Here is a 22,096-nt window from a genome sequence, read left to right on the forward strand (position 1 = left end):
CCCTTACCTTCTGCCTTAGAATCAATACTAAATATTGGTTCCAAGGCAGAAAAGCAATAAGGGCTAGGCAATGGGGGTCAAGTGACTTGTACAGAGTTATACACCTAGAAAGTGTCTGGGGTCAAATTTGAACCTGAGTCCTCCTGACTCCAGACCTGGTATTTTATCCACTATGCTACCTAGTTGCTTCCAGAAATACTGTTTCATTTGATCCTCACAACTATCCTTGGGAAATAGGTACTATTATTACCCCAATTTTACAGATGCCTCCTCCAATGGCAAATGGACACTCTCCCAAGACTCGCACTCAAAGTGTCATTCCACTTCAGTAAGGTCTGGCAGAGTTTGTGTCTTCCCTGATTAGCTCCACAGCCACTCTGCAGCGAAGCATCAGAAGAGCTTTTAAGTGTGTGATACTATCCCAATACAAGATGTCAAAAAGATTATTATCATTCTTTACCATTATGTTCTCCTCTGGTATCCCACTTTGATTCCTCGTGTTAGCATGGATAGTCTAGCCCTGGCTTCTTGAAGTCTGTGCTAGCAGAATGTAAGAATCAGCATGTTCTTTCACATAGGCGGAGTAATGGGCTGAATTTTTGTTAACCACTTAACTAGACTTGGGGAGGGTCATCGTCATTGTCCTCCTCTTCCCTCTTCTTCCTCATTAACATTGATATAGTGCTTTAAGTTTTGAAAAATACTTTACTGCATTCACAGGGTAGAGTCAAGCCTGGATTAGAAGTCCTGGGTTCAAATGTGGCTTCAGACACTACCTAGCTATGTAACCCTGGGCAGTTGCCTTGCTCTTACTTCTCTTCTGCCTGGGAAGCAATACTTATCAATTCTAAGACAGAAGGTAAGGGTTAAAAAGAAAAGGAAAAAAGAGAAACACTTTACATACATTAACTCATTTGATTCTTGTAACAAACCTAAATAGCAGGTGCTTTTATTATCTCCCTTTTTCAGATAGGGAAATGGAGGCAAAGAGAGGTTAAATGACTTGCCCAGGGCCACACAATTAGTAAGTGGGAGAGGCCTGATTTGATTCATGTCTTCCAGATTACAAGTCCTTCATTCTATCCAATTGTTAGGTGGTACAATGGATAGAGGACTGAGTCTGGAGGTGGGAACACGTGAGTTCAAATTTGACCTTAGATGCTTATTAGCTTTATGACACAAGGCAAGTCACCTAGCCTCTGCTCACCTCAGTTTCCTCAACTGCAAAATGAGAATAATAATGGCATCTACTTTGCAGTCTTGCCACTGAGGAAGAATCCTGGAAATGGTTAGGATTTCCTTTCTTGGAGAGGATACGTGGTGGATAAGTATTGGATTGAGAATCAGAAGGTTTAGATTCAAATCCCAAATCAGCTACTCACTAGCTGTTTGCCCTTAGCTGAGTAAGTCTTCAGTCCTTTGATAGTCCTTCATCTGTCCAATGATAGTTTAGAAAAGGTTGCTCAACCCTGCGTGTTGCTGTGTTCTATAATCCATGATTTGTACTGAGCTGTGTACTTAGCATATTCTATTCTGTATTATAAGCATGTTTGCCAAGGGGATGATAAGATTCTTGAGGGCAGGATATATCTTTCCCTAGAACCTGGCTAAGGCTTTGCACATGGTAGGCATTTAATGAACATTTGAATAAATTGTCTTCTGCCTCCCCCTCCTGACACCTATGGATGTGATCTGCAGGGGGCACTCCAGATACATCCCCTCCCCACTCCATTCCCCAAACCAGTGCCCCACCTTCATGTTTCTTGTTGTTCTAAGTGGAAATATCGGGTTTTCAGCCCAAGATTGGCATCAAGGAGACTATTAAAGCCCTACTCATCATCCACGCCTTCTGGCCACAGCCCTGTCATCTGAGCCTGGAGCTGCTGGCCTGCCCCTATCTGTCTTGCCAAGGGGCAGCTCAAGTTGGCACCACTGTGCCAGGGGCTTGAGCAGAGGAAATCAAACTCCTCACAAGGCCACATTTGCATGGACCTGGCCCCATTTCCTAGAGGAGAGAAAAACAGACTCCTAAGGTTGGCTGTGCTCTTGGGATGTCATATTCAATTCAATTCAAGACACATTTATTAAGGAAGATCTCTCTTGCTCTTAGAGCTCTCGAGGAAAACAGAGACTACTACTTGCATAAACCTCCCATTCTAGTGTCCCTGGTGGTAGTTAGGAAGTCCTTCTTGTAGTCTAACCTCACTTGCCCAATAATCATCAAATATTTATTGAATGGTCACAGGGAATATAATAGCATCCTATGCCCTAGTGCAGTGATAGTGAACCTATGGCACAGGTGCCAAAGATGGCACACAGGGTGCTCTCTGTGGGCACGAGGCCATACATCACCCCCACCCACCTCAGTTTGTTATTAGAAAGGCAGAGGGACTTGGGTGGGGCTGCTCCCCTCCCCCTCTCCACTGTGCCTGACAACATTTTTTTCATATCCCCCACCCTTTTCTGCCCAGCAGCACAATGGGAGTTTATAGGAGGTAAAGGGGGCAGCTCACAGGCAGAAGAATTGGAGGGGAGCAGAGCACTTGGGCTACTTCTCTCCCCCTTCTCTACACTTGCTAAGGACATTATTTACTTCACCTACCCCTCTGCCCAGCACCCCAATGGGAACACTTCCTCCCTCCCCTGTGTGAAGTAAGGGGGGAGCAGGGCACACCTGGCACTCTGTTGGGGAGGGGCACAACATTAGTTCTGGTGGGTGGGGTGGGGGCAGGGTCCAGCACTCCATCTCTAAAAGGTTCACCATCACTGCCTTAGTGCATAGAATAGAGATAGGGCATGTTTCTTAGCCTTTAGGGAGTTCATGGTTTATTGAGTGGAAAAAAAGCAGACATTTAGAACATTAATAGAAATACATAAAAATAGTTGTAAGAATGGTTTGGGACAAGATTAGAGATAGTATTGGTTATTTAGAGATTGGAGGGTGTAACTCGGATCATTTTCTGAAGGAGAAAGACTTGAGATACAATTATAAGGGCAGAATATGTCTTATTTATATATAGTGCTTTAAGAGTTAAAAATGCTTTTGTCACAACACTGTGAGATTGGTACAATTGCAGTTTTTTTAGTCATTTTTCTGTCATGTCTGGCTCTTCGTGATGCATTTGAAGTTTTCTTGGTAAAAATATTGGAGTGGTTTGCCATTTCCTTCTCCAGGTTATTTTACAGATGAAAAATTCAATCCACCAATCAATCAACCAACAAACTTTTATTAATCACCTACTAAGTGCCAAGTGCTATGCTAAGCACTTGTGCTACAATAAGCAAAAACAAAAACAAAAAACTTCCTGCATCCAGGAGCTTAGTCTGAGAGCAAGTGTAGGGAAGACATGTACACTTACATGTGTTCTCTGGGCTTACTACCTGAACTCCCAAGGGGAATTGGGAAGTTGGGTCCCAAGGGGATGTGAAAGACTATTTCTCTTTGGATCAGGGTTCTAAGGGAAATTCTGTTGATTGTGCTTCTTGCCCTGTCTTTTCCAAACCTCAACTAGAATGCTCTCTATTAATAATCGGCCAATAGCCTCCATTAACTTTTAGAAAGATCATTTACTGAAATCTTACAGTAAGAATACTTCCCCCCAAACCAGGGGAACATTCTCCCACATACACAACAGGGGGAGATTGACTTTAGACTTCAAGTACAACATTAGTGAGCTATATGCAAAAACCAAACAAAAAAAAAAGATTATGACAAAATGCCTCCCAGATCCTATTCCTGGAAGTCCTTGTCTCCCTTCCTTGTTTTCCAAAATTATAAGATCCAAATTGTCTCCCTCCCTCCCTCCCTTCCACTTCTCTCCAAGCAGCAATGCAATGATCCAAAACATTTCTGAGAGACTTTTGAGAAAGAACACTATCCACCTCCAGAGAAAGAACTGTGGGAGCAGAAACACAGAAGAAAAACAACTGCTTGATCACATGGGTCAATGGGGATATGATTGGGGATATAGACTCTAAACAATCACCCTGATGCAAATATTAATAATATGGAAATAAGTCTTGATCAATGACACATGTAAAACCCAGTAGAATTGCTTGTTGGCTATAGGAAGGGGTAGGAGGAGGGGAGGGAAAGAACATGAGTCATGTAACCATGGAAAAATATTCTAAATTAATCAATAAAATTAAAATTTTAAAATCCCTCCCTCCCTTCCCTCTGCTCTCTTAGGTCTCTAATTTGATGTGGGTTATCATGTAAAACATACTTCCATATTGGTCATTGTTGTAAGAGTATACTCACATAAAACCAAAACCCCCAAATAAAACTATAAATAAACTATTGTGCAGCACAGTACCTTCACTGAATCTTTATGAAGTTCCCCTTACATATAGTTCTCTGCTAGATGGGCTATTCAGCTGGGTTACTAAGATCCAAGTTTTTCTTGAGTCCAGAGCTGGAATTCTCTCCTCCATCAGGGCTCTTGTTCCCTGAAGCTGCTATCACCCTTTAGTAACACTATATTTGTCCTCAGAATATTAATCCTCTCCTGATATAGAACGTTCTATAGACATTGTTCACTTGTTTCAGTGTTTCTGACTCTTTGTGACTCTTCTAAGACTGTGGGGTCCCTTGTCAGAGAGACCAGAGTGGTATGTCATTTCCATCTCTAGTTCATTTTACAGATGCAGAAACTGAGGCAAAGAGGGTTACGTGGCTTGCCCAGGGTCATGCAGCTGTTAAATACTTAAGGTCAGATTTGAACTCAGGTCTTCCTGACTCTAGTGCTCTATCCACTGTGCCACCTAACTGCCCTTCCACAGCTGTAGGCCACTACTATTCTAGTGAACACTGCCAGAACCAGACCTCCAGACACTCACAATGTAAGTGGGAAGACAACTTTGTATTAAGAACTAGGTGAGTTCTAGAAATGTGCCAGAAGGAACAATGGTAAAGAAAACCAAAGAGAAAAATGTATAAGTTCCTCTACCTAGTCCAGGACTACAGCAAAAACAAAACAAACAAAAAATAAAACATTGCAAAAGAGCAATAATAAATTCCATCACTCAGAGTCGCAGAGCAGAAACAGGCCTGGGCAATCAAAAGAAAGCAAGGACCCAAACCAAAAATAAGATAAGGCCAGTTCGCACATAGGCAGTCTGCCAGAGGAATAGCAGGAGATGAGGCCAGATCAGTGCCCAGGCACTGTGCCCAGGCAGCACAGCACTCACTGGCCAGTCAACCTTAAAGAAGGCATAGCAGAGGACAGTGCCAGACTGGCACTATGAAGGCAGCACAATGTACAGCATCCAGGCAGCTCGGCTCTCAGTAACCGAGAGCCCCAGAGAATGCACAAAAGACTGCACTAGGCAAGTGCCCAGACAACACAGTTTGCAACATCATGGAAGTTCAAGGCTCAAGCAAGTCAGTGCCTGGGCAGCCCTGCCTAAGGCACAGTAGGAATAAGGACAAGTCAGCACACAGGAATTGTAGTACCCAACTAGCCCATTCTTGAGCCACAGCAGGAGAAAGGGCCAAGGCAGAACCTGGGAAACACAGTATCTAGGGTCTCCTCGGAGACCTGTTACCAACACAAACAACATATTTTTGAGACCCACTAGGCTTACAACAAGGGATAGAAGCCAAATCAGTTTCAAACTACATAAGAAGAAAAGGAGAACCAATACCAACATCTAAGTTGCGTCACTAGGAGACTGAAACCAAACCGAGAAATTCCTATAGAACGTGGTTCCTAGTTTTATGTACCACTAGAGGAATAGGACTTGCCCACACCATCTAAGAGCATGGAGCAGAGTCTGACCCAAACACAAAACCCCAGTTCAGAAATTGAGGGTAAAGATCTTTGGGAAAGGAAAGATTTTAAAACCAAACAAGAGCTAGAAAAAAATCACAAAATGTAAAATCAATAATTTTGATTACATCAAATTAAAAAGTTTCTGTACAACCAAAACCAATACAACAAAATTAGAAGGGAAGCAACAAATTGTGAAACAATCTTCATAACAAAAACCTCTGACAAGGGTCTAACTACTCAACTTTATAGAGAGCTAAATCAATTGTACAAAAAATCAAGCCATTCTCCAATTGATAAATGAGCAAGGGACATGAATAGGCAATTTTCAGGTAAAGAAATCAAAATGATTAATAAGCACATGAAAAAGTGTTCTAAATCTCTTATAATCAGAGAGATGCAAATCAAAACAACTCTGAAAATCAAAAAATCACCTCACACCTAGCAGATTGGCTAACATGACAGCAATGGAAAGTAATGAATGTTGGAGGGGCTGTGGCAAAGTAGGGACATTAATGCATTGCTGGTGGAGTTGTGAATTGATCCAACCATTCTGGAGGGCAATTTGGAACTATGCCCAAAGGGCACTAAAAGACTGTCTGCCCTTTGATCCAGCCATAACACTGCTGGTTTTGTACCCCAAAGAGATAATAAGGAAAAAGACTTGTACAAGAATATTTGTAGCTGTGCTCTTTGTGTTGGCAAAAAAATTGGAAAATGAGGGGATGCCCTTCAACTGGGAAATGGCTGAAGAAAATGTGGTATATGTTGGTGATGGAATACTATTGTGCTCAAAGGAATAATAAACTGGAGGAATTCCATGTGAACTGGAACAACCTCCAGGAATTGATGCAGAGTGACAGGAGCAGAACAGGAGAACATTGTACACAGAGACTGATACACTGTCGTACAATCAAATGTAATGGACTTCTCCATTAGTGGCAATGCAGTGATCCTGAACAACTTGGAGGCATCTATCTACATTCAGAGGAAAAACTGTGGGAGTAGAAACACAGAAAAAAAAACAACTGCTGGATTACATGAGTAGAGGGGAATGATTGGGGATGTAGTCTCTAAATGAGCATCCTAATGCAAACACCAACAACATGGAAATAGGTTTTGATCAAGGACACATGTAATACCCAGTAAAATTGCGCATCAGCTATGGGAAGGATGGGGGGAAGGGAGGGGAGGGAAATAATATGATTCTTGTAACCAAGGAATAATGTTCTAAATTGACTCAATAAATAAATAAATAAAAATTAAAAAAAGAAATTGAGGCTAGAAATATAAATAAAGAGAAGAAAGTGGTTAACACAATGAAGAAATACCTTGAACTGAGAAAAGTCCAAGAGATAATTCCAGAAGAGAAAATTATAATAAGTCCAGAGAAAGTTTCAGAGAAAAGAATGACATGACCATAAGAACCATAAGTGTTTCTGAAAGAAAGGAAAGAAGAGATAAGAAATGAATGTTAAAGAAAACAACCTCTAGGGGAAGAGAGACTTTTTAAATATTAAATTAATTTTTTAATTTTCCCCCATGGTTATATGATTCTTGTTGTCGCTTTACCCTCTTCCCTCCCCATTCCCAGAGTTGACAAGCAATTTCACAGGGTTATACATATATTATCACTCAAATCCTATTTTCATATAATTCATTTTTGTAATAGAGTAATCTTTTAAAACCAAAACCCCAAATCATACACCCATATAAACAAGTGAAAATCATATTTTTTCTTCTGGATTTCTACTCCCACAGTTCTTTCTCTAGATGTGGATAGCATTCTTTCTGTCCTGGATTATTGCATTGCTTTTAGTAGTAAAGTCAATTACATTTGAAGAGAAGAGAGAATGTTAATGAAAGTTAATTGTTTAGAAGATTGCACAAGAATTTACTTTTTTGAAATCTAGAATAAACAGAACAGAAAGCAAAGCCTACATGAGATAAGAAGAAAGATTAAAGGAAATTCCAGAGTTTCCAGGTGAAAGAAAAAATACTTTAGGTAGTTAAAAAGACAATTCAAGTGCCAAAGGGCCACAGTTAGCATCATGCAAGATGTGATATAAGAAGGGAAATACAATATTTCAAAAGACAAAAGATAAAGGCTAACAATCAAGAATAAGATTTCTGGCAAAACAGTATAATTCTATGAGGGAAAAAAATAGATGCTAAAGGAAAAATAGGACTTCCAAGAAGTTCCAATGAAAAGACCAGAATAAAGCAGAATCATTGAAATGCAAACACAGAGTCAAGAGAAACATAGGAAGGTGATTACATTTGATCAGTTGGAAGGTACTTTCATGTATCCCCTTCAGATTTAGACAAATCTAAAATAAAGATAAAGAAGAAGTTAAAGGCTTGAATAGAACTTTAGAAAAATGAAAGATGACTAGTGACTAGGAATGGAAAGGAATTTATATATTTCTCATTTATATATGGCACCTGTACAAAAACTGGCCACATAATGAGTCATAAAAATCTCATAAACAAATGTAGAAGAGCAAGAATTCTGAATAAATCATTTACTGACCACAATATAATTAAAAATATAGTCAATAAAGATCCTTTGAAGAGAGGGTTAATATTAATCGGAAACTGAATAGCTTAATACTAAAAAATTGGCTGGTCAAAGAAAAATTATAGAAACAATAGAATATTTAATTAAAGAAATCGAGAACCCAAAGACAGTATTTTTTAAAAAAAAGTCAAAACTCTGTCAGAATTCTGTTGAAGCTCAGAATAGAAACAAGCAGAAGCAAATCACAGATCCAAACCAAGAAACAAGCTAAGACTTTACAGCTAAAATAGCCCTCAGGAGACTCTTTAAAAAGCTTTTTTTTTTTAATTAAAAAAATTTTCATTTATAAAATCTTACCTTCCATCTGTAATGTTGTGGAGTAGAGAAAATGGGAAAGGTCTGCAATAGAGCTGGAGAAGCTAGGACTGCAGAAACTGTCAATCAAGATGGACATTCTAAGTAGAATGGGGACCAGGAAGGATCCTTGAAAAAGGAAGAGGCAAACTGAAAAACTTGGTCTCTTGCCCTGGGTACAGAAAGGAGGAAGGACAAAGGTCTTGCTCTCTGTTTTCTCTCTACTATACTACAGTGACTGGATCTTCAAAACTGTTGACCATTTTCCCAAATCTGAACTTTATTCCACCACCTTCAAATTTAGGAATTGTCTTAGTATTAGGGAAACCTCAAACCCTATCTCCCTTCAATTTCTTACCTTTCCCCTTTCCCCAAATAAACCCCCTTACTTAAATTTAGAAAAGAGAGAGAGAGAGTGCTTTTGTTTGATATAATACTCACTTTGAGCTGACTTCAGTGCTACTAACAGAAGAATCAACTAATTGGGGGAGGAGGAGGAAGGGAAGAGGGAGCTAAGACAGGGAGGGTGAAGGGAGGAAGGAGGGAGAAGAGAGGCAATTGGCATATCTGATCTTGAATTATCATTTCCCACTTAAAATAATCCCCTAATACACATCCTAGAAATAATACTGTGTATTGGTTCTAAGGTGGAAGAGTGGTAAGGTCTAAGCAATGAGGGTCAAGTGACTTGCCCAGCGTCACACAGCTAGGAAGTATCTGGAGGTCATATTTGAACCCAGGACCTCCTATCTCTGGGTCTGACTCTAAATCCACTGAGCCACCTAGCTTACCCCAGGAGACTTTCTTAATGGGAAAACAAATGCTTTTATTAGCAAGAAAAAGAACTGACACAATTAAGCATACAATTAAAAAAATTAGAAATGCCAGACATTTTTAAAAACACAACTAAACACCAAAATAGAAAATTTGAAAATAAGAGATTTAAAAAAAACATAAAAATGAAATGGAATCACTTATAAAAATTTGAAATACCCAGGCTTACAGAAGAGCTAGATTATTTTATTTGTCCTATCAGAAAAAAGATTTGAACAAGCCACAAATAATCTTTCCAAAGGGGAGACAATGAACCAGATGTATTTTAAAATGAATTTTATTAAACATTCAAAGAACAATTAATTCTAATGTTATGCAACTTAAAAAAAAAGAAAGACCCGCATCCTTCCAAATTCTATGATCTATGATATAAATATAGTTTTGATATCTAAACCAGGGAGAGATAAAGTATAGAACAAATCTATAGGCCAATATCCCTGATGAACAAAATATTCATTATAACATTAGTAAAAAAAAAAGACTATAACAACATATAAAAAAGATTAAAGACTATATAGATTTATATTAGGGATCTAAGTTTTGTTTAATATAATGAAAATTACAAACACGATAGGTAAAGTTAAAAAAAAAAACAACCTCAAATGATTATATCAATAAATGATGAAAAAAAGTTTTGTTTTTTACAAAATTCATTTCTGTTAAAAAACACTAGAAAGCATAGGAATAAATGGACCTTTCTTGAATATGGTATTTACCTAATACCAAAAGCAAACATTATGTATAGTAGAGACAGGCTAGAGGTTTTTCCAATAATGCCAAAGGTGAAGATGTCCAATATCCCCACCACTATTTAACATAATGCCAGAAATACTTTTTATAGCAAATAAGACAATAAACTAAATATAGGCAAAAATGAAATAAAATAACCTGGTTTTTCAGATATCTAGCTAGAGAACACTAAAGAATCAATTCAGTAAAGTTACAGGTTATAGAATAAATCTGTACATATCATCTAGATTTCTATGTTACCAACAAAACCCAGTCAGAAGATATGGGAAAAGAATAATAGCAGGGCGCATGAAATATTTGGGACTTTGCCTAAATATACAAACAAAAAACTCATAACAAACAAGAAAGATAGACTTAAATAACTGGAGAAATATTAATTACCTTGGGACAAGCCATGGCAATACTATTTAAATTAATTAACTTATTTAGTGCCATACTAAGCAAACTACATAGATGTAGCTAGGTAGTACAACTTGATTTGGAATCAGGAAGGCCTGAGTTCCAATGTGTCCTTAGACACTTCCTAGTTTTGTGACCCTGGCAAGCCATTTAACCCCTGGCTTCCTCAGTTTCTTCATTTGTAAAGTGGACATAATAATAGTGCCTACATTTCCAGGGTTTTTGTGAAATTAAAATGGAGGTAATAGTTATAAAGCATCTGGTAAATAATGAGCATTTAACAAATATTTGTTTCTTTCCTTTCAAAGGATTGTTTTTTAGAACTAGAAAAAAGAAATAACAAAATTTACCTTGAAGAACAAAAAATCAAGAATCCCAAGAGAAATAACAGAGAAAAGAAGTGCATGAAAGGAAAAGTAGCAGTAGCAGATACCAAAGTATACTACAAAAGCGTAATCATTAAAACTATTTGGTACTGTTTAAAAAATAGAAAGATCATTCAGTAGAACAGATTAGATATTGAACACAGCAGCACAGTATTCATTAAACTCAAAGACACAACTACTGGGTTAAAGACCCCTATTCAACAAAAATTACTGGGAAAATCGAAAAATAGTCTGGCAGAAATTAAGTATTAAGCTCCAAACTAATATGACTTAGACATAAAATGTAACACAATAAACAAATTCAAGGAGCAGGGGCGAAATTATCTTTCAGATCTATGGAGAGGGGAAGGGTTTATCACCAAGCAAGGGACAGAGAGAATCACAGAAGATAAAATAGACAGTTTTTTTAATTGAAAAATTTTATTTAATTAATTTAGAATACTTTTCCATGGTTAAATGATTCATGTTCTTTCCCTCCCCTCCCCTCCCCTGCCCCCACCCTGTAGCTGATGCACAATTCCATTGGGTTTTACATGTATCATTGATCAAGACCTATTTTCATATTATTAATATTTGCACTAGGGTGATTGCTTAGAATTAGTCATATCCCTAGTCATCCCCCCATCCTATTGACCCATGTGATCAAGCAGTTGCTTTTCTTCTCTGTTTCTACTTTCTCAGTTTTTCCTCTGAATGTGGAAAATGTTCTTTCTTGTAAATCCCTCAGAGTTGTTCAGGATCACTGCATTGCCACTAATGGAGAGGTTCATTACATTCTATTGTACCACAGTGTATCAGTCTCTGTATACAATGTTCTCCTGGTTCTGCTCCTCTCACTCTGCATCAATTCCTGGAGGTCGTTCGAGTTCACATGGAATTCCTCCAGTTTATTATTCCTCTGAGCACAATAGTATTCCATCACCAACAGATACCACAATTTCTTCATCCATTCCCCATTTGAAGGACAGCCCCTCATTTTCCAATTTTTTGCCATCACAAAGAGAGCAGCTATGAATATTCTTGTACATGTCTTTTTCCTTATTATCTCTTTGGGGTACAAACCCAGCAGTGTTATGGCTGGATCAAAGGGCAGACAGTCTTTTAGTGCCCTTTGGGCATAGTTCCAAATTGCCCTCCAGAATGGTTGGATCAATTCCAACTCCACCAGCAATGCATTAATGTCCCAACTTTGCCACATCCCTTCCAGCATTCATTACTTTCCATTGCTGTCATGTTAGTCAATCTGATAGGTGTGAGGTGATACCTCAGACTTGTTTTGATTTGTATTTCTCTAATTATAAGAGATTTAGAACACTTTTTCATGTGCTTATTGATAGTTTTGATTTCTTTACTTGAAATTACCTATTCATGTCCCTTGCTCAAAATGGACAGTTTTGATTGCAAAAAATTAAAAAGGTTTTGCACAAACAAAACCAATGCAGCTAAAATCAGGAGAATCAATTAAATGGGGAAAATATCTTTGCAGTAAATTTCTCTGATAAAGTTCTCATATTCTAATTATATGAGGCACAGATTCAAATTTATAAAAACAAAAGCCAATATATAAATGGCACAAGGATATGCATGCTCAGTTTTCAAAGGAAGAAATCCAAACTATCAACAATCATGTTAAAAAAAATGCTCCAAATCATTAATTAAAAAGGTATGCAAATTGAAGCAACTCTTAAATTTTTACCCCTCACCCATGAGATTGGCAAAGATGACAAAATTGGAAAATAACAAAAATTGAAGGGACTGTAGGAAAATAGGTACATTAATCCACTGTTGGCATACCTGTGAATACCATAGCTCAGTTGACCTAGAAAATGATTTGGAAGCACACCCAAAATTTCACTAAACAATATGTATCATTTGACCCAGAAATACCATTGTTAACCCCAAACCACCAAAAAGATTAAAAAAAGAAAAAGGATACATACATACAAAAATATTGACTTTTTTGTTGTAGCAAAGAAATAAAAACAAAGAAGATGCCCATCAATTAGACAATAACTAAAAAAATTATCTTCTAGGAATATAATGGAATATTATTGCACTGTAAGAAATGACAGATGAGAAAGTTTTAGGGAAACATTTGAGGAACTGCAAGAATTAATGCAGAGCAAAAGGAGTAGAAACAGGAAAACAATTCATATAATAACATTATAAAGAAAAAACAACTCTGAAGTATCTAGGAACTTGTAAGTGTAACAATATACTGTCCCTGAGGACTGATGCTTGCTAGGCACTTGTAGATAGAGATGATGAACCAAGATGTAGATTAAGACATGCATTTTGGGGCTTAGCCAAAGTAGCAATTTGTTTTGTTTGACTATCCATATTTGTTACAAGGGTTCATTTATATTTATTTATTTCCAAATGGAGGTGAGGAGGGCAGGGAGAGCAGGGAAGGGGAGACCATAACAAAAAAATGAAAAGAAAGAAAAGAAAGTGATTGAAGCATTTTTAACAACAACAACAAAATGCATAAGAGAGCAGAAAAAAGACCAGGAATAAATCACAGTTGCATGATTTAGACATAAAGGATGACATCATAAGCAAATTAATGTAGGACAATTTTTAAATTGTCTACTACATTGTCAACTACATGTTGAATTGATTATATTGAATTACATATTATACATATTTATAACATATAGATGTACATAGACATACATTATATATAAAAGAAAAATAAACTGTACAGTATAGGGAGCTTCAATTTTCTTATGATTCTCTTTTTCTGTTATACTGGGCATCTAGGTGGCACAATGGAGAAAATGTTGTCCAATCTTTCAGTCATGTTCAACTCTTCACAATCTTATGGACCATAGTACACCAAGCCCTTCTATCCTCCACTATCTCTCAAAGTCTGTCCAAGTTCATGTTTTTTGTTTCCATGGCATTATCTATCTATTTCATCCTCTGCTGTCCCCTTCTCCTTTTGATATCCATCTTTCTCAACATCAGGGTCTTTTCCAGTGAGTCCCTGTCTTCTCATTATGTGGCCAAAATACTTAAGCTTCAGCTCCAATATTTGATCTTCCAGTATAGTCAGAATTAATTTCTTTAAGTACTGACTTATTTGATCTCTTTATTGCCTAAAGGACTTGCAGAAGTCTTCTCCAGACATAAAACAGTCTACCTGTCAGGAAAAGGAAAGAATTTATGACCAAATAAGAAACAGAGGACATTACAAGATGTAAAATGAATAATTTTGACTATATTAAACTAAAAGGTTTTTGTACAAACAAAATCAATGTAACCAAGATTAGAAGGAAAACAACAAACTGGGGGAAATTTTGTAACAAATTTCTCTGATAAATGTCTCATTTCTCAAATATATAGAAAACTAAGTCAAATTTATAAGAATACAATTCATTTCCCAACTGACAAGTTTTCGGATGAAGAAATCAAAGTTCTCAATAATCATATGAAAAAGTATTCTAAATCACTCTTCATTAGAGAAATGCAAATTAAAGCAAGAGGTATCACCTCACAACTATCATATTGGCGAATAGGACAGAAAAGGAAAGTGATAAATGTTGGAGGAGATGTGGCAAATTGGGACAGTAATGCATTGCTGGTGGCTCTGTGAACTGATATAACCATTTTGGAGGGCAATTTGGAACTATACCCAAAGGGCTACCATACCCTTTCATCCAATAATACCCCTACTAGGTCTGTATCCCAAAGAGATTTTTTTAAAAGGAGGAAAAAATCTACTTGTACAAAAATATTTATAGCTATTCTTTTTGTGGTGGCAAAGAATTGGAATTTGAGAGGATGCCAATCAATTGGTGAATGGCTGAACAAATTGTGGTATGATTGTGATGGAATACTATTGCACTGTAAGAAATGATAAGCGGAATGATTTCAGGAAAAGCTGGAAAGATCCACAGGAAGTTATGAAGAGTGAAATAAGTAGAACCAGGAGAATATTGTACACAGTAACAGCAATATTGTGGGGTGATCAATTAACTACCATCAGCAATACAAGGATCCAGGACAATTCTGAGGGACTTATGACAAAGAGAAAGAACTGCTAGAATCAGATGTCCATCCATCAAAGCATACAATTTTTCACTTTATTTCATTTGTTTTTATTTTGGGAGTTGGGGTTTATATGATTACTTTCTTACAAAAGTGAACAATATGGAATTATGTTTTGCATGATAATACATGCGTACCCCAGATTGAATTGCTTGCCAACTCTGGAGAGAGGAAAGAAGGGAAAGAGTGAGGTGATTTGAATCATCTAACTTCAAAAAACTTGTGTGGAAATTTGTTATTACATGTAATTGGTAAAATAAAATATCTTTATAATAAAATTTTTTTGTCTTCTCTACCACATCACCACAGTTCAAAAGCATATATTCTGCAATACTTAGCTTTCCTAATAGATGTCTTTATATAGATAGAATTACAGCCCTAGAATCAGAAAGGCCTGAGTTCATATCTGGTCTCAGACATTTAACTTATTAGTTTGGGCTTCTTTATCTATAAAGTAGGGATGATAATAGCACCTCCTTCCTAAGGCTGTTGTGAGGATCAAATGAGATAATAATTGTAAAATGCTTGGCACAAAGTAAGTGCCATATAAATATTAGTTATTGCTATTACTATTATCCAATGGAAATGGAAAAATCCATTTAATTGTGTCCAAATTTAGAATAAAAATTAAATTAGAAAATTTAAAGATCACAAGTATGAATCTAAAAGCTTTTTAAAAGAGGGAATCATTGTAATGTTTTCACCTAAACAATTCTCTTTCTGGATACTCATTCACCTCTGATTTGTAAAGAGAAAATACAAAGAGACCGAAGTGTTCATATATTAACAGCCACCACGGCTAGATGGGAAAGAGCCACAAGACAGTTAACCTTCTCTCCATTTGGCTTGGGAGGCAGTCCAAAATCACATAGCTATACTCAGAGTTTGACAGAAAGGAAATGAGGGTCAGGCCACCCTTTTGCAGATCTACAAAGTTCTTCTGAGTTCATCTGTTCTTTAGGCTTAGCAGTCAATTAGAGCCCTTTCCCTCATCACATGGTGTAAGCCTGTCAGAAACATTCAATGAGAGGGCAGCCCCCCAAAGATCCCTGTGTTGTTATCTTCTTTAAAAAAATTCTTATCTGTTGTCTTATATCCAATATTGTGTGTTGATTCCAAGGTAAGCGAGTTCTAAGGGGTAGGCAATGGGGATTCAGTGACTTGCCCAGCTAGGAAATATCTGAGGTCATAATTGAACCCAGTACCACCCACCATCCATCCTTCTTTAGATCTGGCTCTCAATTCACTGAGCTAACTAGCTACCCTCTTGTATCTTCTTCAAACAAATACTACCTCCTACATGAAATCTTTCTTGAAAGGCAAGAAATTTCTGCACCTGCTATGTAAAACACAAATAAAGGCAAATCTGAACATGTGCCTTGCCTACATATAAGTAAATAGAAATTATATATAAATAATTTGGGAATAAAGGGACCAGTCTATAGGGTCAGAAGAGGCCTCAAGGGGGCAGCTGGGTAGTTCAGTGACTTGAGAACCAGCCCTAGAGATGGGATGTCCTAGGTTCAAATCTGGCCTCAGACACTTCCTAGCTGTATGACCCTGGGCAAGTCACTTGACCCCCATTGCTAGCCCTTACCACTCTTCTGCCTTGGAGCCAATACACAGTATTGACTCCAAGAAGGAAGGTAAGGGTTTTAAAAAAAATTTAAAAATATATATATATATATATAAAGAAAAGGCCTCAGGGAAGAAGTAGACCTTGAACTGAGCTTTGAAAAAGGCAAAGGATTCTAAGAGATAGAAATAAGAAGGGGGCTCATTACAGGGACAGGATTTAGAAGAACTTGGAGGACAGAGATAAAATGTCATTTAGCTGGTTTGGCTGGAACTTCGAGTGTATGAAAGAGAATGGTTTTCAACAATCTTGGAAAGGGAGGCTTGAGTGAGATTGTGAAAGGCTTTAAATGTCCAACAGAGGGAGGAATTTATATTTGAACATAGAGGCAATAGGAAACCATCAGAACTTTCTGAGCATAGGAGTGACATAGTCAGATCTATGCTTTAGAAATATCCTTAGCATAGGGCAATTAGGTGGAGCAGTGGATAGAGTATTGGGCTTGACTTATTTTCCTGAGTTCAAATCTGGCCTCAGACACAACTCAGACTAGTTGTATGGGAAAGATTATTCTATTTAGTCCCCCCCCCCATTTCTTGAAGTAAGTCTTAGTATTGTCGATGCTTCCTCCCTCCCTTTTCCTTTCTTTGTCCCCCCTTTCACAAAATCTTCTTGATGCCCCAATCTTTCTCTATGCATGATTCTTCTAACTACTCTTATTGTGCATACAATTTTTGAGTTACACAGTACATTTTCCTCACATATTAATATATCTAATTTGATGTAAATATAGTCCTTATAGAAGAGAGTTTGACTTAAAGAAAAAGATAAGATTTATCTACTTTTCTCTTTCTTTCATATTTACCTTTTCATGTTTCTCTTGCTTTCTGTGATTGGATATCAAAATTTCCACTAAGTTCTGGTCTTTTCTTGGCAAATGCTTGGAAATCTTCTATTTTGTTGAATGCCCATACTTTCCCCTGGAAGTATATAGTCAGTTTTGCTGGGTAGTTGATTCTTGGTTGGAGACTCAGCTCTCTTGCCTTTCTAAATATCATGTTCCATGCTTTGCGGTCTCTTAGTGTGTTAGCCACTAAGTCATGTGTGATCCTTATGGGAACCCCCCTATATCTGAAGCTCCTCTTCTTAGCTTCTTGTAGGATTTTCTCCTTTTCTTGGAAGCTCTTGATTACATTCCTGGGGGTTGTCTTTTGGGGATTTAGTATAGAGGGTGTTCTATGAACCCTTTCTATTTCTATTTTGCCCCCTTGCTCCAGAACATGTGGGCAATTTTCTTCTATAATCTCCTGTAGTATAGCATCAATGTTTTTGTTTATCTCTGGTTTTTCCGGCAGACCAATAATTCTCACGTTGTCTCTTCTTCCTCTGTTTTCCAGGTCTGTGACCTTTTCAGTGAGATATTTTATGTTTTCTTCTAATTCTATTTTTTTTTTGGCTTTTCTTTATTAATTATTGCTGTTTTGCATGCTCAGTGTCTTCCAGTTGCTTAATTCTGGTCGTTAGGGACTGGTTTTGCTTTTCAGCTTTGTCTGCCCTTCTATTAGATGCTTCCAGCTCTTTCTCCAATTGTAAAGTCTTGTCTATCAGACTGCTGATCTCTTTCTCCCATTTTTCTTTCCAGAAGGTTTCCTTTTTTTGAGTAAGCTCCAATTTGAGTTCTTCCAGAGCTTGTGGATAATTTCCATTTTGGGAGGCATGTTTTGATTTTGTTTGGGTTTCACCATTTTTTTCTTCTTTTCCTTGGGTACTCCCACCATAAAAGTTTTCATAGTCACCTTTTTCCCTTTTTTCCTGGAGGCTTGATTTGGGGCCATGTGAGCCATCCCTTTGGTGGTTTTGTTCCCCTTTCCTTTTTGGTCTGGGGTCTGGGTGATATGGGTGGGTTTTCTGTGAATTTAGGTTGCCTCAGACTAGTTCTTCCCAGCCTCTGAGGTTTCTTAGAGTGCAGGCCCCTGTTCTCAGCGCAGCTGCCCCTGTGTTCAGCGAGGCCGCCCCTTTGCTCAGCACAGCCACCCCTTTGCTCAGCGCAGCCACCCCTTTGCTCAGCACAGCCGCCCCTTTGCTCAGCACAGCCGCCCCTTTGCTCAGCGCAGCTGCCCCTTTGCTCAGTGCAACCTCTCCTGTGTTCAGCACGGCCACCCCTTTGCTCAGCGCAGGATTCTCCTGTGAAACCGCCCTGAGAAGTCGTTTCCTTGCAGTCTTTAGATCCCAAAGACCCTGGTGTGCCCCCTGAGAGATGTTCCTCACTCACTCGCTGTCCCAGCGAGCACTCTGATACCTTACTCTGGTTTGGTGGGGGGAGGGTTTTGGGGAGGGGAAGGACGGCTCAGTTCACGTTTTTGTGCAGGCTTTTCCTCCTTCTTATAGTGTGGAAATGTTCAAGCCACACATACCTTTGTTTCTGCGGGGTACTGGAGAGTCCCTCCATTCTTCCAAAGGTGATTTTTATGCTCTTTTGAGGTAGTCTATTTCGTTTGGTGCCAGGGAGAGGAAGCAATTCGCGTCTAGATTGCAGCCATGTTAACCCAGAAGTCCCCTGGAGCTAGAATCAATAGGATGGATGAGGTAACTATGTGGTGTAGTGGATAGATCACCAATTCTAGAGGCAGGAAGAGCCATCTTTTTGGAGTTAAAATCTGGCCTCAACACTTAGTAACATGACCCTGGGCAAGACACAACTCTGTTTGCCTCAGTTCATCATTTGCTAAATAAGCTGAAGAAGGAAATGGCCAACTACTCCAGTGTCTTTGCCAAGAAAATTCCAAATGGGGTCACCCAAAGTCACATATGACTGAAAAATGATTGAACAACAAAAGCAATGACTAATTTCTTAGGTCCCTTCCAACTCCAAATATATGACCCTGTGATATATACATATATAAATATTTTAAATATATAATGTATACATATATACACATATATGAGTCATCTCTATAGAAATTATAATTAAACCAATGGGGAGGTAATGTAATAACCAAGTGAGGGAATATAGAATCAGAATAGGAAAAAATCCAAGACAGAGCCTTGAGGAACACTCATAGTTACAGTATATATATGAATGATTCACTAGCAAGGTCAGACAGGAGAAACAGGAGAATATATTGTGTCTTGAAAACTTGGAGAGGAGAACATGTATAGGAATAGAGTGTAAGATCAACTATATTAAACGGTGCAGAGAGGTACATTTGAAGACTGAGAAAAGATCATTATAAGAGATCTAGTAACTTTGCAGAGAGCAATTTTATTTGAGTACTAAGGTCAGAGGCCAAATTGCAAAGGAATAAGAGAAGAGAAGAAGTAGAGGCAGTAGTAGAGACAGCTTTTTCTAGAAGTGGTAGAGTGCTGGACTTGGAGATGGGAAGACTTCAGTTAAAATCTAGCCTCAGATACTTACTATCTGCATGACCCTAGACAAGTTATTTAACCTCTGTTTGCTTCAGTTTCCTCATCTGTAAAAAGAAGATAATAATAGCATTTACTTGCTAGGGTTGTTGTGTGGAACAAATGAGAAAGCATTTATAAATGCCTGGCACATAGTAAGTCTATATAAATGCTAACTAATATTACTACTATATATCATAGGATAAATCACTTCATCTCTCTGTCTACCTCAATTCTCAACTGTAAAATGGGGATAATATCTATACCTACTTTACAGGGTTTTGTTGTGAGAATTAAATTAAAATCTACACCTAATTTACAGGGTTTTGTTGTGAAAATTAAATGTAAAAAGTGATTAGCATAGTTCTTGACACACAGTAGGCTTATTCTCTTCCCCTTTTCCCCTTTTAGGAGCTTGACTTAGAAAGACAAGCAAGAAAGGTAGAATGATTGCTACAGGGAATTGTGATTGTAGGAGCTATATGCTAGAGAGGATGGCAGGGTACAGATAGAGGACTTGACCTTGGTATATTAGACAAAGGTGATGAAAAGCCATTTCTTCATCAGAGACAAAGGAGAAGTGATTAGCAAAGGATAATCAAGGGTTTCTGAGATATAGAGTAGGGAAGAGGGGAAACTATTACAAAATATGAGACTGTTGGAGACTGAGAGAAAGGTGAATGGAGGATTGTTAGGGAGGCTTGAAGAGAGTAAAGAAGGTTCAAGATAACTGCTTTGAAGAATGCTATGGGAAGTCAATTAGGAAAGAGTAAAAGGATTTCCCTGTGAAAAAATCCAATTGAGATTTTGTACTAGATGCCTGATTTTATTAATAGTAGACTCCAGTGAGGAAATTCTCTCTACCAACTTAGATCAGCACCTTCTCTGCAACTTGTAATCTTGGATAGTTTCTTGGGGGCACTAAGAGTGACTTGACCAGTATATATTGGGCAACCCAGGTCTTCTTAATTCTAATACCAAGTCTCTGTTTAGTACCCATCTCTGCCTTTCCCAATTGCCATTTTATAATACAAAGTTCTCGTAGACCCAGTCAGCACAGATATGTGACATCTTTCAGCACTATTCAAAATGTAAGTAGATGCAGAGAAAGACACTGAGCATTCTCACTGTTTGGCAAAGCAAGAGATTGGATAGGATAGGACTAAGGAACAAAATATTCAAGAATAAAAGAGTGTAAAGTTGAATTGTTGACATTAGTGCTGACTGCGAAAGGAAAATTGTATCTGGTTTTCCCTACTCTGTTTTTCATAACTCTTTAATATTATCTTCCATTTTCTTCTCTTTTTCTGCAGTCTCTGATGAAGAGGGAGCCACCTCCACCTGCATCGTTTAACCCATTCCTTCCTATCTCCTCCAGTATATAGCTTCTACAGTCACTGGATCATACAATCCCCTGAGGTTATCATTCTACATCTCTTGCCTTTCTCAGTCAACCTAGCATGGGGAAAAGGGGAGAAAATAAGCATTTATATAGTACCTACTCTGTGCCAAGTGCAGCAGGGGTGGTGATCTAGGAAAACAGTGAGGGACAGTGAAATTAGAGGTCATGGGGCAAATGAAAAGGGGCTTAACAGAAATGAGGCATGTGGACATATTGAATGATGGCTAGTTATGAAATCACTTTCTTTGATCACAGAAGTAAAATATTTTGAGAGTGATGATGAGATTAAAGGTGTGACCATATTGTGTATATGGTTTTAGAGAAGCATAGATGTGGGTACTGTCTATTATTCCTAGTTTGTAGATAAATAAGGGAATAGTGAATGTAGTGATTTGGCCAATGGTGCACAGCCCATAAGTGGCAAAGATAGGATGTGAACCTATATTCTGTAACTCCAAATCTGTTTTACTATGTAGAATATGGGACAGTTTGGACAAAAACTTAAAAGAAGTATAATGCCTGGGGAGCAAAATGGATAGAGGACTAAGGTAGATAAGTGTAAATTGGAACAAAGTAGAGAAATTGACAAAGACAGTAAAAATCTAAATGAAAACCAGATATGATGGGGTTCTGGGAGGTAGGACGTGG

The sequence above is a fragment of the Monodelphis domestica genome, chromosome 2, assembly GCF_027887165.1.
Source record: "Monodelphis domestica isolate mMonDom1 chromosome 2, mMonDom1.pri, whole genome shotgun sequence".
Taxonomy (NCBI): Eukaryota; Metazoa; Chordata; class Mammalia; order Didelphimorphia; family Didelphidae; genus Monodelphis; species Monodelphis domestica.